Below are 11887 nucleotides of genomic sequence, written 5' to 3' on the forward strand. Positions count from 1 at the left end.
GATTCAATCATTAACAGAGTATGAATTGTATGTATATTTTCCGAACTCAAGTGTTAGTGCTGTCAGTATGACTTTGGGTCATTCTGTCTTTACAAAAGGCTAGTACAGTTCATACTGGAGAACACTTTATTCTACAATGAAATGAACCATTTGCACTGGCTAAGAGTATAAAATCTTTTATGGCAAACAGAGAACTCCCAGTCAGGAGGCAGATACACTGCGTCTGCATGACGAATAGCCGTCACTGCTAAGACTATGAGCAGAGAGCGCAGATGCGTCATCCCCCTTATCACCAGTCATGCAGGTACAAGGACCATCGTGGTTCAGTCAAGGGCGTCAGAGCAGATCCAGATACAGCCCCCCCCAGATAACACTTAACCCTTTTTGTCCGAGCACTTTTGTCCCATTCTGATGAGGTCACCGCTGTCTGTGCTGACCTCTAAAGGTGACATCACCAACTAATGAACTTTAGGGTTCTTCCCTTTATTTATTTTCCCGTTCTTTTTCTTACTTGTTTTCTCTTCTTTCAGTGCCTCTCACTCTTTTCCAGTGCTGATGTTTGCAGTCTGGGTATGAGATTAGAAATGTTACCAGACTCTGGTTAAACTGTCACTGTGATCGGTATATAAGCTCGGATTTGCTGACGGACACAAATATAGAGCTAAATGTGTCAGGACCACACTTACACACAGTCGCACACACATTTACTGTACACAGTTCTTGAGAGCTTGGAATTTCCATCTTACTCCTCCACTTTTCACTGAAAAGAAAAAATAAACCTGAGATGAAAAGTGTTTCTACATAAGATGACATCATCATGGTGTTCGTTTATGGCCTAACACCACACTTTTCATTGTTCACATCACCCACTTTCCATCATCTCTGCAATTTCTCTCCCCCTCCGTTCCATCATCTTGTATTATTGCCCGCAAGGTGCATCAGACACTGACGCAGATGTCTAGCTCATGTTCTCATATAAAACTGAAGAGAGTCGTATAACTTTAAGAGAGGTGGGATTTGAAACCTAGAGATGAGAATTATATAGGGAATATTGCAGATTTGCACAAACAAAATGTGCCTCTTCGTCTTTGATGTCTGAGAGCTGGACTGGCAATACAGCAGCACAGTGGTGTCATACCTGTAAGGCTGCATGTTCAATAAAACCTCAGACAGGTAGTTAACTTTAGGGTGAGGAGGGCTGAGGTGGGTTGAAACAGCTGTACTGGTCATTTCATATTTTATGGTAAAGTCTGTCACTGTGATCTGCAAATCAGTCAAAGGTTAACCAAAAATAGCTTGCTGCAGGGGGAAAGTGTTGCACTTCAAAGGAAGCCTGAAACGCCACATTAGCATAATGTCCTGTACGGCTGTGATTGAAAGAAAATGGGCCACTTCGCACGTTCCTCTCTGAAAATAGACACGTTAGGTAAGCTTTGAGCCATTTCAGTCTTGACTCTACAGTAAATCTGAGTGTAAACTTTTACAGAGAAACTTCTCAGACAAAGAGCTTTCAGGTGTAGGTGTAGTTAGTAATTACAGCCATGTGAATCCTTCACTGATGTGTTCAAAAGCCACAGTATCCTTGACGACAGACGGAGCAGTGCGTCACCAGTAGAGAGCTGATCTAATCAGGAACGATGATCACGCATTCAGGCTGTGCTAAAAGACCTGCCCTGCAGAATACTAACAAACTGCTGTTAAATAAGTTACCAGTGCAAACTTTTCTCCCTCTTTCTCCCACAAAGCTGCCCTGAAGCATATCAGGGTAGACACATCCTGAACACGACGGAGTGACAGACACCTTTAATGTTAGCGCAGGCAGACTGGAAACACCTCCAGGACTCATAAATCTTGATTTTATGATGATCTGAGAGTGTCCTTCAAGCAATGTCATTTAGGAGTCTTCAGGATGACAGTTGTGATGTTCAAAACAGCATCAGATTCAGTTTCAGAGAAGCTGGAAGCGGAGCTGCGACGCTTGCAGCACATTTATTTCTCCAAAGAAAATACATTAATATTTTCTGATGTCAGAAAATGGGCCACCAGATGATGATCCGTGACTGACAGTATTACCTTGTCCAGCTGTTTTGGTTTCAATTGTTTACGTGAAATGGCTTTCGCCAAAAGATTTAACTAATTTTCAGTGATGAAGGTTGCGTTTAATGTGAAGTTTAGGTGTCACGGCATGTATGGAAAGATCAATTCCAAACAGCTGCATTTTTGCTGGCGTAGACAGCTCAAACCCGACGGCGTGAGAAGAGCCTGAGGGCGACCCACACATGGCTCTCAATAGCCATAACCCATACATTATTTAACACTGCAAACCATTCATCTAGGTAAAAACACGATTAGAGTGCTACTTACAGCGTGGAGCTAAAGGCCGAGGGGAAATGATGGTACATGATGGTAATTGAAAAGCGGCGTCCTTTTCTGTTTTTTGTTCTAGTAATTAGATTGTAACTATTCATTACTGTCTAATTACTTTGCAGGAGGCCAACGTTCAGATCCAATCCTCATAATGACTATCCCTCCTCTACTCATTGTCTCCTGATCCTGATTGTTGAAGCAAAATAACTGACTCTGTAAAAAAAAGGAGCCCGAGTGATTCCAGTCATTTAATTATCAAATTATGAACACAGTTATAAGAGGAACAAAAGGCAGTCAGGCCACAAAAGTAAGGAAATGACAGAACAGCTAAACTGGGATCCATTTAACTAAACACAGAGGGACCTTTTGTTCATAATTCTGCCAGTTGGTTAAAAATCATTCATTAATCAGTGAGTGTTGGAGAAACAGTGTGTTTTAATGTCCAATCTTAGTTATGTCCCCTTTGAGCAGCCAGGCATAGCAAGGCCGACGCATACGCACACAAATTTACACATATACACAAATGGACAAAGTGTGCACTAATGAGGCCATTCAGAGCTTGGCATCGGACAAACTGAAGCAGCCATTAAAACAAGTCAAATCACTGTTGAATCAGTCGCTAACACTTTCTCTTTTTTTTTACTGCTCCATTGAACAAGGCTAATTAGAAAAGCAAATGGCAACATTTTAGGATCCTTTTTGAACCACTGTGACCAGACGGCCAGGGGCTGTGGTACCCCTTCTGTGGTTAAGCTCACTATTCAATATATACAGCAACTTAACCACCACAGAGAAGCATGACCAGGGGGAATATGAGACTGTGACAGCCTGTTTACTCGATAAGCCAGCAGCCAACCTGGCGTCTGACCAGCTGACCTCACACCACGTTGGCCATGCAGGGTCAAGTAGCCCATAAGGATGGAGTTTGTCCTCAGGCACCGGGACACAGGTTCAGATTTCCCTCAGCAGCTTTATTTTGTCTACAGAGCAGCTTGAATACACTTGACAAAACTGACTCAAAATAATTGTAGAAAACATGGAGGAGCTTTGTTCCACTGAAAGACATTTATGTCTTGAAAGAGGAAGCAGTTGCTCAAATTTAACTAGTCTAAGTTAGATTTTTACCTTCAGTAGCTTTTAGCCACACTAGCAGACTGAAATATCTCAACATATTTAGGATGGACTGCCATAGAATCTCTTACAGACATTCACAGTTCCCAGGACTCCTGCTGACTTTGGTGTGGACACAGTGTTGGTCTTGTAGCTTTTCATTCATTCATAATATTGGTGTCACCATTTCCAACAAAAAATATATCAGAGAGTTGTGATCTCATTCAGTTATTTGATCACAGCATCTAAACCAACCGGAGCTCATCTGCCACACAGCTGAGTCTCAGGTTTCCCCCGGACCAGTGTGTGTGTGTATGTGTGTATAAAAGAGACAGAGAGGTAGAGAGACATTATTATCTGTGCTATAGCCTTAGGGTGTAAACATACACAGACACCCCCCGTCCACATACACATACATTTACAGTGGAGTGCCGCTGGGCTCTGGGCCTGACCCTGTTGTGTTAACCCAATAGCATAGCTCCAATAAAACTGATTAGAGAAGTCTTCCCCTGCTGCTCCCAGGCCCTGCTGCTGGACTAATGGCACAAGTGGGCCTCTTAAACTTTCCATAACATCTGTGCCAGTATTGAACCATGAGGACAGATGGATCACCAGGGCCAAGAGAATGCCACCAAAGACCGAAGGCAGACAGGGAAAGATAAGACAGATAGATAAATGGAGCGATAGATAGACAGACACAGTAGATAGAAAAATAGATCAATAGATTTGTCCTTTTTCTATTTTCATTTCTTCACTTGAATGCAGTGCACATCATCCTCTCCTCCACTGCATGCTGCAGAGTTCAGGAAGGCCAAGCTAGCTGTTCCTCCATTGTCCAGGTGCTTAACAGGATTACAGAGGGGCACAGGACCAGTCTCTTACACACACACACACACACACACACACACACACACACACACACACACACACACACACACACACACACACACACACACACACACACACACACACAGATACTGTGCTATTGAGTTGCTCAATATACTGTAGACTATATATACAACATATATAGCCTACTATATATACATACTGGAAGAAATGAGATGTCAGGACTACAGAAACCACTAAAAACCATGTTAAGGTGTGTAACTTTGTGTAACTTTAAGAACACATCAAGGAAACCATAGTTCAGATTGGTGATCTAATGTCCAGTGTGAGCTCTAGTCATATCCTCTCACATGAATGCATGAACCCCTTCTCTTCTTTCTTTCTTTTCTATGACCAGGAAGTAATAGAATTCTTTTTATTTCATAGGGTCTGCTTTTCTGTCTTTCACTTGCATATCCTCCCTCTGTGGCGCACAGCCTTTTGATTTTTATCAGCGCACCAGCTGGGTTTAAAAGGGCTTCCCCGTTGTGAATTAATGTGGCCTTAATCTGGGGCCCCGCACACGGTGATAAAGCGGTGTTAGAGACAGATCGCGTTCGGTCAGAGGACACAGGATTAGTCATACGCCGCTGAGCCCAAAGTGGAGCCCGCAATGTCGCGTGCCGACTCACTTCCTGCTTCCAGCTGTTGGTTCCCATTTTCCTGTCTAATCCCGACTACAGGACGAGCGACTGTCTGTCAGGAAGATAAGGAAGTTTTCATTGTATCCCTGATCCTCCTTAAGTCTGTATATTGCTTCTCATGTCAGTGTGCCAGCCTGAGGTGTGGTCAGAACAGGAAGGCGCACGGAACAATGGCTCCATCTGGAAAGAAAAAAAGCACGAAAAGAACACATGTTGAGGTGCGATCCTGCAGAGAAGTGTAGCTTGAGTTTCTTTTTTTTTTTCTTGTAACCAGACATTTCTTGGTTAGAGGAGGAATTCTAACCATGAACCAGAAGGGGAGCGAAATCTGTCATCTGCTCATCCATAGACACAAAAATGTTTTGCTGACATCCATTCCTTTACATGGCAAGAGAAGCCTATAGTGAGTCTACAAATGAATGCTTTGTGAGCACTACATTGCATCCATGACAACAGGGGCCTGAGCCCATGAAGTGAACAAGCACACAGTATTGATTTGGGACCCTCTGTGGCTTAGGGTGTGGCTGGTTAACTGGCAACATTTGGCCTTACAGTCAATATGCTCAATAAAGTGCAGATTGTAGAACATACAGTAATTTGGCAAATACCACAGAGCACAGATCTATATTGGGCAAATCTATACAGCAGGTCAGCGTGGGATTTCTATTACACAAACATAACTGTCTAAGTCCTTTAATTGTTGGTTGAGTTCTTTAATCACAGTGGGACTTATCCCCAGTGACGTGCATACAGTAGGTTCATTACTGCAGTTTTACATTTCCACTGTGTAATACTTTATAAACTGTTACAATGCCATGATAATGTGTTCCTTTCTGATACGGTGTTCCCTAAATTTACTATCATCAGAAGTCGACTGTTCCTTCAGATTGTAAGAGCATACAGCGTTTCATCTCCAGCACCACGCTGTAGCACTTAGTCCTCTTGTGTAGCTGTTCATTTGAAATCTTCTCTGACCAGAAGATGCAGCAGATTTTCCTGAGGCATCCAATGTGGAAGGCATCAGTCTCTTTCATGTCACCTGTTGTCATTCGCCCATCTATCCCACAGTGCATTTTATTTTATTTGGTTGCATCTGCTGCAGAGCCACAGGGCCTCTGGGTCTACAAATGTTCCCTGTTGCTGTGCTTTCTTTTAGTGCTCAAAATACTGCCAGATATTTTGAGAGAGAATGTTTTTTTTCTGTCTCCAAAATGATCCACACACAAATAAATGTGATTGATTGCTTGATTGACTGGGCATGCCTTTAGCGCCCTGCTGGTCCCAACCTGTGCCCAAAGTGACCAATAAAAATTTACTGTCCCCTCGATAGCTGTACAACAGAGAAAAAATGACTTTATGAGGAGAAGATGACCCATCACAGTCCAATTGAATGGTTTCATTTCATTCTGCAGTAAACAGGATATATTTCTAACAAAAAACATTCAGATATTAAAATCCAAAATTACTAACATGAAATAGCAAAAAGAAATTTTTAATTTACATGCTTGAGATCATTTTGTCAGATGTGATATGTTTTAAATATTTTATTTTAGGACAAATCCCCCAGATTTCATTTGATGTATAAGAGAAAAACAGTAAGAGGCATGATTTAAAAATCAATTTCAAGCACAAAGACATAACAGCAAATAAGCAACACCTGTTGTTCTTAAGCAACAACATCAGCCATCTGTTAATTGACGTATAGGTCATTTCATAGATTATAGACTAGACTAGATAGTACTTCTACAGTACATGGTTCAAACCAGCCTGAACACAGATGATTTAGTAAACAGACAAAGCTCTGACACCAGCTTTATGATGACCCCAGAGGTCAAAGGGATGTGAGGATCAGATGGCCTCATTCTTTACAATGCTAATGAGTAGTATTGCAAAGGACCCACTTTACATAAGTACCAGGTCTGGCAACATACACACCATTTCTGAATTATTGGTTCCATGAGGATCTTTAATCGACTCCTAACTCATCCCTGACTCCTAGCCCTCACCATCCCACATTAAACCTGATGCTCTTTGGTGGAATGGTTACAATGACCATCTTTACTTTGAACTCTCTGGCTCTCTGTCCCCTCAAAGGTTAGCAGCAGTGACAGGCAGCATGCTGTTCGTCAAAGATGGGAATTCAAAGTCAAAGCTCACCAAAGTTGAACTTGACATGGGAAATATGCAATGGTTTACTGTGTCCAATGCTCAATTAGATTTCAGTGTAATGAACTGAGTTTGCAGTGAAATGTTTTAAAAATGTTCTTTGGTTCACACAAGAATAGAGCTGCAAGAACATCCACCCACTGGATGTTCACAGCTCTTTTACCTTATAAAATCACTTGTTTTTCTAATCGAGCAGCAGCCTTGTCAGTTGTTTATGATCCAATATCAAGCCTTTATTTATTTTTTTTATTTTTTCTTATTTATTTTTTTACAACCGCCCTGGACAGGAAAAAAGCACAGGAGGTCACAGTGTCGGTTTTATTGGTACATACCAATGGTGGAAGTCATATTGCTGTCAAAAGCATTTTACAGCACTTTCACAGCTTGTTAAAGAAACAGTAGCGTTTCAGAAATGACTGAACTTGTCACACATTCATGAATTAACACAGGCCACATCTGTGTACGCTACATGCCTTATGTCATAATCAAATCAGTCTCATTTAAAAATAGTGGGTGCCAGGCCAGACCTTATATTTTACCTCTCTCTCTCGACTTGACATCGTGCTGCGGTTGTCATAGCAACCATGCAATATGACAGAGCTAATGACAGAGGAGCACTAAGCGGAGATCTGTCACTGAAATGGCGGAGCCATACTATAACGATGTGTGTACCGGTGTGTGTGTGTGGGTGTGTGTATATAAAACTAGAAAGTGTATGTGGGTGCCAGTCTATGCTGGGTGCACAGATGAATCACCACACACGTGGATGTACAATTATTTTTCCTTATTCTGCTGTGTCCACACAAAAGCCAAATCATTTTAGTCTGATTTGACCTGGGAGTCCTCCTCTCACCACAAACATGACAAAGAGGCAATGTCAAGTGGGTTTGGAGAGTGTGTCATGTATTGATGGTAGACAGAAACAAAATAAGTTTTCTGTTTGGTTGTACTTGACTGAAAGTCAGGGTCACAGGAGTAAAAGTGACCTGCATGAATACATCTTGCAACAATAATATATATTAAAAAAGTGACAATCTTTAAAAAGCTCTTTCAGTTTTCAGTCACCTTAACAGGAGGTTGTGTTTAGTGTTAGAACATCACATACATGAACACAATGCATGGCGCATTCATTTTCTGAAGACTCAGTTTCATTGTATACTGGCAAACTCTGCATGTTGTTGATGTCGTTGTATTCATTAAACCAAATTCCCTCTGGTGTCACTGCCACTTTTTATTGAGACTTGGACTACGAATAGAACTGTTTAGAGCTGTTGTGGCCAGGAACACAAGGGAAGGACCCACACGCAGACACCACTGGATGGACTGATGACTGACAATGTCCTTTCATTCAACACAAAGTCACTGGCATAAAGTCTGTGAAGCCAGGAACAAAAGCTCAGGAAAAGAAAAAACCCCAAACCCACAAAGGAGATAAACTCAGGAACAGTACTGAAAGGAAAATCTGGGGATTCCTATTGGGCTAATGAGGCAGAGAAGAAAAGTCCAAAAGAAAACATGTGGATCAAACACAGGAGACAAAACCAAGAGGCAAACACAGGCACCATCAAAGATGCAGACTCAGGTATGACAACGGGTTTAAACTAACAGGTTCACAGGTACAGACATGACCCCAGGAACAAACTCTGGTACAAACACAGGTAACAACACAGACAAACTGACAAAGAGACAGGGGAGCAATGTAACCTGGGGTTAATTGGTGACAGGTGAAACAAATTAGGGCAGTGCAGACAATCAGCAAGGCAGGGAACAAGACGTGAAGAAGACTATGAACAAATAAACAAGGCATGAGGCTTCAAAATAAAACTAAACTAACTAAAATGAAAAACTAAATGCTAAACCAAACCAGGATCAGACAAACAAGTAACAGGACTTCAACTAAAACAAGAAATACTGCACAAAAACTCAAGAACCAAAAACAAGAGTACATGACTCCAAAAATAAATCAGGACATTAAGGTGCATCAGATCATGTGTTTGGCAAAAGTTTTCAGATTTGTTTGTTAAATCTGGACCTCTCTTGCCATGAAGAAGCACTTTCTTCTTTGTTGATCTTTAGTGGTCAATTCATCAGAGAGGAGCATAAGGGCATGTTCAGGTCACCGTGTGTCCCAGTGGGGGTCCTCTTCGGTCAAAAAGATCAAAATGTTTAAGAGGCTTAGTCTCATGAGAGGGAAGCGTCTTCAGTGGACCCACAATTCCACAAGGTCAGTGAAGTGTCAGGGTTCAAAAGGCACCACTCAACCTTTCATTCTTTCTTTTGCAGCTTTCTTTCTTCTTCTACTAAACTATGTGAGAAGAATCTCACCAGATGAAATGTTTTAGAAGAAAAGGAGTTCTGTTGCTTCAAAAAAAAAAAAGTTAAGATTTCAGCCCTGAGGTTCACCCCAACACACACACACACACACACACACAGACACACACACACAGTATGGGAGTCTTGGGTAAAGCTACCAGAATGGTAAATAGCTCCTGGTCACAGGTCTGGTTCCACAGCTCTCTGCAGACTCAAACCTCTCATCAACCATCAGTCTTGCTTTTTATTGCTGTGTTTTTCCATTTCACACAACTCTGTTATGTAGGAACAGTGGTGCAATGCAGCAAGTTTTCCTTTTCCCTCATGCCTTCTATACAATTCAGTCCAGTACACAAACTCTAAAAGTGTGCTGCTACCACATCCAGGCATATATGACATTGCATTGAATTTTCACAATGCAGCTGTAGCACAGTATGTGTCTGTGAATGAATATTTGAACCAGCTCTGACCCCTCTCACCTTTTCATTTCAGATAGTACCACATATTACAGCAGGGAGAAATTGCTTTTTGATTGATTTCTGATTCTCATGCTTTTTACATGAGGTTTAACACAGATAAGAGAAACTTATACATAGCAATACCTGCATGAGCAACATGATGCAGGCAATTAAAAAAGAGATTTAAAAAGTTTGAAGCACCTAGGTTAAAGGTTATAAACTTATTCCAGCCACATTAGTAATTATCTGTGTTATTTGTGCGGTTACCTGACCTACAAGGCCATGTTTGGATTTTATGATAATTTCATCTTGGGCTCACAGCATCCATGAGTGTCTTCAAGTGCTGCAAGGGCAACCAAGACCACTCAAAGCTTTTAGAGCATGAGGGATAAAAATACGAAGAGCCCTATTAAAGGTCCCAGCATCCAATCATGCCAAACATAGTCATAGCTTGATGTAATAGGTCTTAATGGCAGAATATTAGGTGCATTCAACAGGCCACTTCTATGGTCAAGTTTCTTTGCTTCCGCCACCATTACTTTTTCCTCGCTACATCTCATTTTCCTAGCTCTTTGAATGTTAGTCAGCCCATTCAGCCATCTATCCAGCTATTGCTTGCTCTCACCATTTTCAGGAAACTGTTACAGCATCATAACACCTACAATGCAAAGAGAGAAAGAATGGCCACAAATAGAACTGAACTGAAAACCAGTGAATGAAAAGTGACAGTATATCACGTGCACTGTGAGATGTCATATGTCACAACACACGATGACGACAATATCGTTGCTTTTGATTAAATATTATTTCACTGTCATTCTGACATGAGCACCTGAGCTGTAACCAAATCACATCTCATATGCAGTAATGTAATGCTGCTACTGTGGCTTTGCCAAGGATAGAACATATTCACATAGTGTGACTTGCAACACAAATCACCTATAGTCATATATAGGATAAGAAAGAGTAAGAAGATTTAGAATTGCCAGGCCCGATCTATATCTGTATTTAAACCTTATGGCTCCAAATCTGTGAAAAGTAATTATGCCATTTCCTATCAACAACACTGTACAATTATCACACCCTGTGCTCTGTATGGCGCTACCCTACATGACTAATATCTGAAAGGGTTACTTTAATAACAAATGATGTGGCAATTTAAAATCCTGATTTAGATGGACACAGGACCTTATGGTTCACATGATAGCTGGCACAAATGCTGTGTCTGTCAGTGGTGTGTATGGAAGAAAAGTATATTTTGGCGGAGAGAGAGAGAGGTAGGAAAGAAGAGAAAAAAAGTGATGTATAAAAATGAAAAAAGGAGAGAGACGTTAGGAAAGAAAGATGGAAAGAGACCAGCAGAAAGTGAGGGGTAAAGGGTGAGAGAGACAGAGTGATGGAAACACCATTGATCAAAGGACAGGGTCGGCTTGCCCCGCTCTGAGTGAGACAAATGGCAGTAGCTCTGTCAGTATCTAGTAGAGTATATATATGGTGTGTCTCCCTGTCTATCTGTGACCGTCATGCTCCCCTGCTTCCAATGCATGACAATTATCCTGCTCCAGACTGTGTAGACAAAAAAAAAAAAAAAAACAAGGCTTCATGATACTCCCTGCCATTGTTGCTGCACAAAACTTAAGCTGTCAACAGTTCTTAGTGCCTACAACACAAAAACTGTTACAACTTTGGTCAAAAATGATATATATATATATTGTGTAGGACACAATTGCTCATAGTATAAAGCCAATTGAGAAAATAGGTTTTTGGGGTCTTTAAACTCCAATATTCAGTAATAAACAATGGGGCTGGTCCAATTATCCCCTACACAGTGCCTAATATGGATTTATGTCTCTGGTCAGAAGCCTTTGTGTCCTTTCAGTGGCTTCACAGGTCATAAGCTGAGAGTCAGAAGAGGTCAAATGAACTCTGAGGCCACCTATGAAA

This window comes from Toxotes jaculatrix, chromosome 22 (assembly GCF_017976425.1).
Source record: "Toxotes jaculatrix isolate fToxJac2 chromosome 22, fToxJac2.pri, whole genome shotgun sequence".
NCBI classification, from domain to species: domain Eukaryota; kingdom Metazoa; phylum Chordata; class Actinopteri; family Toxotidae; genus Toxotes; species Toxotes jaculatrix.